The sequence below is a fragment of the Zingiber officinale genome, chromosome 5B, assembly GCF_018446385.1.
Source record: "Zingiber officinale cultivar Zhangliang chromosome 5B, Zo_v1.1, whole genome shotgun sequence".
Classification (NCBI taxonomy): domain Eukaryota; kingdom Viridiplantae; phylum Streptophyta; class Magnoliopsida; order Zingiberales; family Zingiberaceae; genus Zingiber; species Zingiber officinale.
Window position 1 is genome coordinate 16,380,961 of NC_055995.1, and position 6,295 is coordinate 16,387,255.

The 6,295-nt window shown below is 41.0% G+C and overlaps 1 long non-coding RNA gene across 1 annotated transcript; it reads left to right on the top strand.

Annotated features, from left to right (window-relative positions):
• The first annotated feature begins 2,196 nt into the window (after positions 1–2,196).
• LOC121984176 lies at positions 2,197–6,295 on the top strand. Its single transcript, XR_006112805.1, has 3 exons — positions 2,197–2,237; positions 2,343–2,414; positions 6,259–6,295. It is a non-coding gene; the product is annotated as an uncharacterized LOC121984176 (long non-coding RNA).

Below are 6,295 nucleotides of genomic sequence, written 5' to 3' on the forward strand. Positions count from 1 at the left end.
TCAAGACCAGCAAAGGACTAGCACTACGTGCAGATGGGGACTAGCGACTGGAACTGCTCCGGACAGCCTCAACCTGAAAATATAACAACAATGGAGGTGGGGTGAGTCCAACACTCAGCAGGTACAACTGATATGCAAAATAAAGTATATAACAGACAACACTAATCATGCGTACAGTCAAGAAGGATAAATGCAACTGAAACAAAAACAGGAGAAAACTGTACTAATTGGATTATAACTCCAACCCTAACAATTTACAACAGAAATCTAATAATCCTAATATCGATCATGAAACCATTACATCAATCAACACCAAATGATCATAATGTATCCACTCCAAAACTTACCCAACTCAAGTGGGTGGACAGTGGTGTCGGGCAGCAGGTGGTGGTCACCAAGATGCTGATCTCGGACTGTTTTGCCTCTATCCACAACCCGGAGAGACAACTAAAGCACAGGGAAAACAAAGCAAGGATTAGGCAAGGGAGGCAGCGGCGCTAGGGCAGAGAAATACAACACAATGGTCGCCGGAGAGATCGAACCGTGGCCGTCAACTTCAAGCTAGGGCATGGCTACGGCAGGGCTCGACTAGGGCACGGCGTCGACAGGGCTCGGCTAGGGCACGCGAGGAAGGGACTTCACGGGAAGAGGAGAAGTGTCGGCACTGGAAAGGCAACCGGTTGTCGACTGTGGTGGCGGCGGCGCGTCGCTCAGCGAGGAGGAAGAGCACCCGGCAGTGTTGTCGGGTGGAGAAGGCCGGCGTCGCGAGAGATGAGGGAAGGAGGGTTCGGCTCGGGCAGAGGAGAAGAAGAAGAAGTGGAAGGGGAGGAAGAAAAACCGCCATGGCCGCATGCGGTTAGGGCAAGCCGTCGGCGCGCGGGGAAATAAGGAGTCGGGCACGCGTGGGTTCGGCAGGGGAAGAGGGAAACGGCGACAATAGAAATCGGAGGAAAAGAAAAACAAATAAAGAAAAGAAATAATAGAAAAATCAAACTTTTCCTCGCTTAAATGGGTAGTCTAAACAGGCTTTTCCGGGCCCCGTTTTTATCCCCATCAACTCGTCCGTACGAGCTCCGAAAAATTCCCAAAAAATTTTCAAAAATTCCAAAAAATTCCCTTATTAATATTTGCCTATTTCCGGTATTTTACAATCATGGTTAGATAAAAAATAGAAAGGTACAACCATGTTGGAAAAAATTAAATGGTGATCAAGCAAATGTGGTAAAAGGTAGTATATCTCAAGTGCATCCTTCCACATGTGTAATAGAGAAACCGCAACAACAAAGGCCAAATAACATATTACGTCCAATAGTTCATCATCCACAAACAAGATCCAATTATCAATCACAAGTTCAACAAGCATCAACATTGCAAGCTTAAACTTTGGAGCTCATTGATGAACAACAAAACTTACAATCAATTGATCCACCTAATTCACAACCTAGTTTAACCTTTCCAAATTCAGGTTAGTTTATATTGATTTATGAAGTGTTCAATTATTTTTTAAAGTTCTTGCATTATTTGTCACCTTTCTTTGTTGGTTCTTTTTTACTTATTGTTAATTTAAAAGTCTTTTACATTTGTTGAATTTCTAGGAGAAACTAATAAAGGAGTGACTAAAAATCGAGGAAGATGCCTGGCTCAGGGTAATTTATCTCAAGTGCATCCTCCCACATGTGTACTAGAGAAACCACAACAACAAAGACCAAATAATATATTATGTCCAATAGTTCATCATCCACAAACAAGATCCAAGCATCAATCACAAGTTCAACAAGTATCAACATTGCAAGCTCAAACTTTGGAGCTCATTGATGAACAACAAAATTCACAATCAATTAATCCACCCAATTTACATCCTAGTTTAACCTTGCCAAATTCAGGTTAGTTTATATAGATTTTTAAAGTGTTCAATTATTTTTTAAATTTCTCGTATTATTTATCACCCCTCTTTGTTGGTCCTTTTTTACTTATTGTAATTTACAAGTCTTTTACTTTTGTTGAATTTATAGGAGAAACTCAAATAGATGCACTTCAATCAAAGTTAGAGAATCATGAATCCCCATTAACTCATCTTGGTATGGAATCCAGTGAATTTAGTAATCAAAAGGTATCTTTACTTTATTTAAATATCTGACTTTTATAATGAATTTTGATAGTTTTGTGATACGTACTTATTTTTTATTTAGGTTGCAGATAATATTATTTCACATGAACAAGGATTGGATAACCAACAGGTACATTAGTAGTTGTTTTCATAAGAATTTTTTTTAGTTTTATTAACAATTTTAGTGATGTAGCAGTGTACATATTTTTAAGCTATAGATAAATTTATTTTACAGGTTCAACAACTTGAAAGGCACAAAGATATTGACAAACACATAAACCATCATTTCTTATTACGTAATGAAGAGGTTTGTTTAACTTGGGGTTGTTTATGTTTTATATATATAGTTGCAATAAAGTGGTGTTGGAACCCCAAGGTTATTTTGGTGTGATCAACAAGTTAAGTTAGGTCATGCGTTGTTTTAACCTTGTGTCTAAGTGTGCAGGAGTTTAGGAGCACAGGTACTCAAGCGGAAGACGCAACTAGCGAGAAGGACGGCACGCGGTGCGTCCGAGGGACGAGGCGCTGCGGAAGAGTACCCCGGTGGACGAGAAGGAAGCGTGCGGTGGTTCCCAGGGACGAAAGCCGGAGCGGAAGATTGCTCGGGGAGCAAGAGACGCAGCTAGCAAGAAGGTCGGCACGCGGTGCGACCGAGGGACGAAGACTGCGGATGAGTACGCTGGTGGATGAGAAGGAAACACGCAGCGATTCCGAGGGACGAGAAGCCATAGCGGAAGGCTACTCGAGAAGACCGGAAGTTGGGTTCGGGTGAGCCCTTTTCCGGATGGCAGAGATCACCCAAGTGAGCGGATCCGGAGGAGAAGAACCGGACCGAGGCGGGACTGAACCAGAGAAGAAGTCCCGGATGAAAAAGTCAACAACTGTTGACTTTGGGCTCCGGGCGCCCGGAGCAATCCGGGGCGCCCGGAGCCCTCCGGGGCGCCCTGAGCAGTAAAATTGATCAGATCGAGTTTTGACTCGATCCGAACGTTGGGGGATAAGTTTTATCCCCCCCCCCCCAGGGTGCCCGGAACCCTTCCAGGCGTCCCGACCAAGGCTATAAATATAGCCTTGGTCCAGAAGCTTTTGAACGAACTCACTGATTGTAAATCCAGTGCTTGCACGCTCTCTTTTAGTCTAAGCTTCTGTTTTCTGCGCTACATTGTTGTACGAGGCTTCTCCGCCTGAAGGAGATTTTTATTGAGCTTAATCTTCCTTGGATTAACAACCACATCTGTTATAACCAAGTAAATACTTTTGCCTTGCTTTTTCTTTATGCTTTTAATTTACTGCTTAGTTGATTTATGCAAGTGTTAGCTTAAAGAGTTCGAGGAGGGTTTTGTTTTTCTTTTTTCCTTTAGGGCTATTCAACAACCCCCTCCTAGCTGGCCCAACGGTCCTACAAGTGGTATCAGAGTCGAGACGCCTCAGAAGGACTAACCGCCGTCTGAAGCAACAAAACGATGGTCGGAGCTAGCGACTACCCACCAGCATTCAAGGGGGAGCTTGCTTCTTGGAAGCAACAAATGAAGGTATTTCTTAACTGTGATATTGGTATTTCTTTAATAATGAAATCTGGTTATGAAGCACCAAAGAAAGCAAACGGAGAAAAGATCGACATACGCCTCTGGAACGAGAAGCAACGCGACGAGTTTATGGCAAACGGTCGGGCAGAGTTTCACATTCTAACTGCAATACCAAATGAAGACTTTGATAGAGTTGGCGAATACAACAGTGCAAAAGAACTTTGGGAAAAGTTCTTAAAACTCTACGAAGAACCGATTGAAGTCGTCCCCTCAATAGACATCGAGCCGTCATCAGAAGAATCCGAGATAGAAGAAATTACCGAGACAGCCCCAACAGCCGAAGTACATCCCGAGATCGATGAAGGGGGAGAATCTTCGGAAGAAATTAATTCAACAGGGGGAGAACCAACGGCCAACGAGGTAAGTAAGGTATGGTCTCTACCCTCTGAACAACCGGTTAATTCAATAGAAAAATTGCCTGAAGATTTTTACGATTTAAAAATTGAATTACCGAAAAAGTTTTTTGAATTAAAAAATCAATTGTCAAATTTGTCTTGCAAATTAGAAATATTATCAAAAGAAATTTGCAAATTACAAAATACTTTGACAAAAGAATGTTGCAAGTTAGAAATTCTATCAAAAGACTTTTGTGAATTGCAAAACATTGTTTCGAAAACATTATGCAAATTAGAAATATTGTCGAAAACATTCTTCGAATATTTCTTCGAATTAAAAATTACTTTCTCGAAAGAGTTTTGCGAATTAAAAACTAAAATATTATTAAATGATTATGAGTTAAAAGATTTTTGCAAGTCAGAATTTTTGTCAAATTCTTGCAAATTAAAAAATATTCTTTCGAACGAATTTTGCACATTTCCGAAAGAACTTTTTATATTTTCGAAAAATTTTATCAAGTTAAAATATATGCTGTTGAGATATTTCTGTGAAATAGAAATTCAAAAAATTAACATGATACAAATTTTAGCATGTTTAACATTTGTTGCTTTAAATTTGAAAATGTGTAATTTGAGAAATTATGAAAAATTGAAATGGAAATTTAAAACTTGCTGATATAAGTATCAGTATAAAATAAATAAGTAAATGCATAGAAATTTTTTTTAATGCTATCAATTTTCTTGCATAAATCTTTGGGCTTAGAAAGATTTATTTTTGGTGAAAACTTTAAAAAAAAATTTCTTTTAATTAGAAATATTTTTTCTCTGAAAAACATTGAAATAGATTTCTATAATTTTTCTAAGTGTCAAACCCTTAGATCGTTTTTCTTGAAACCCCATTTTTATTGTGATCAAAGGGGGAGAAGGGAAAGTATAAGTCTAGGAGGAGGTAGAAAATTGAAAATTAAAATTTGTAATTTTTGAAATTCAATTTTTTCTATCATGTTGCATGTTATTGCAATAAATTATTTTTATTCTATGTCTATTTTTAACCCTAGCTTAACTTGGGTTGATCACACCAAAAAGGGGAGATTGTTGGAACCTCAAGGTTGTTTTGGTGTGATCAACAAGTTAAGTTAGGTCCTGCGTTGTTTTAACCTTGTGTCTAAGTGTGCATGAGCTTAGGAGCACAGGTACTCAAGCAGAAGACGCAGCTAGCGAGAAGGGCGGCACGCGGTGCGTCCGAGGGACGAGGCGCTGCGGAAGAGTACCCCGGTGGACGAGAAGGAAGCGTGCGGTGGTTCCCAGGGACGAAAGCCGGAGCGGAAGATTGCTCGGGGAGCAAGAGACGCAGCTAGCAAGAAGGTCGGCACGCGGTGCGACCGAGGGACGAAGACTGCAGATGAGTACGCTGGTGGAGGAGAAGGAAACACGCAGCGATTCCGAGGGACGAGAAGCCGGAGCGGAAGGCTGCTCGAGAAGACCGGAAGTTGGGTTCGGGTGAGCCCTTTTCCGGAAGGCAGAGATCACCCAAGCGAGCGGATCCGGAGGAGAAGAACCGGACCGAGGCGGGACTGAACCAGAGAAGAAGTCTTGGACGAAAAAGTCAACAACTGTTGACTTGGGCTCCGGGGCGCCCAGAGCCCTCCCGGGCGCCCTGAGCAGTAAAATTGACCAGATCAAGTTTTGACTCGATCTGAACGTTGGGGGATAAGTTTTATCCCCCCCAGGGCGCCCGGAACCCTTTCAGGCACCCCGACCAAGGCTATAAATATAGCCTTGGTCCAGAAGCTTTTGAACGAACTCACTGATTGTAAATCCAGTGCTTGCACGCTCTCTTTTAGTCTAAGCTTCTGTTTTCTGTGCTACATTGTTGTACGAGGCTTCTCCGCCTGAAGGAGATTTTTATTGAGCTTAATCTTCCTTGGATTAACAACCACATCGGTTGTAACCAAGTAAATACTTTTGCCTCCCTTTTTCTTTATGCTTTTAATTTACTGCTTAGTTAATTTATGCAAGTGTTAGCTTAAAGAGTTCGAGGAGGGTTTTGTTTTCCTTTTTCCTTCAGGGCTATTCAACAACCCCCTCCTAGCCGGCCCAACGGTCCTACAAGTGGATTATGTGTTAGATGATGAGATTTCTTATTGAAAAGTTTTATTTATTGATATTTTTTAACAATATATATTATAAACCATCTTTATCTCTAATAAGAGTTTTTTTTTATGTTCAGGATTCTGATGAAGAAAGATTATAGAAGTTATCTCTAG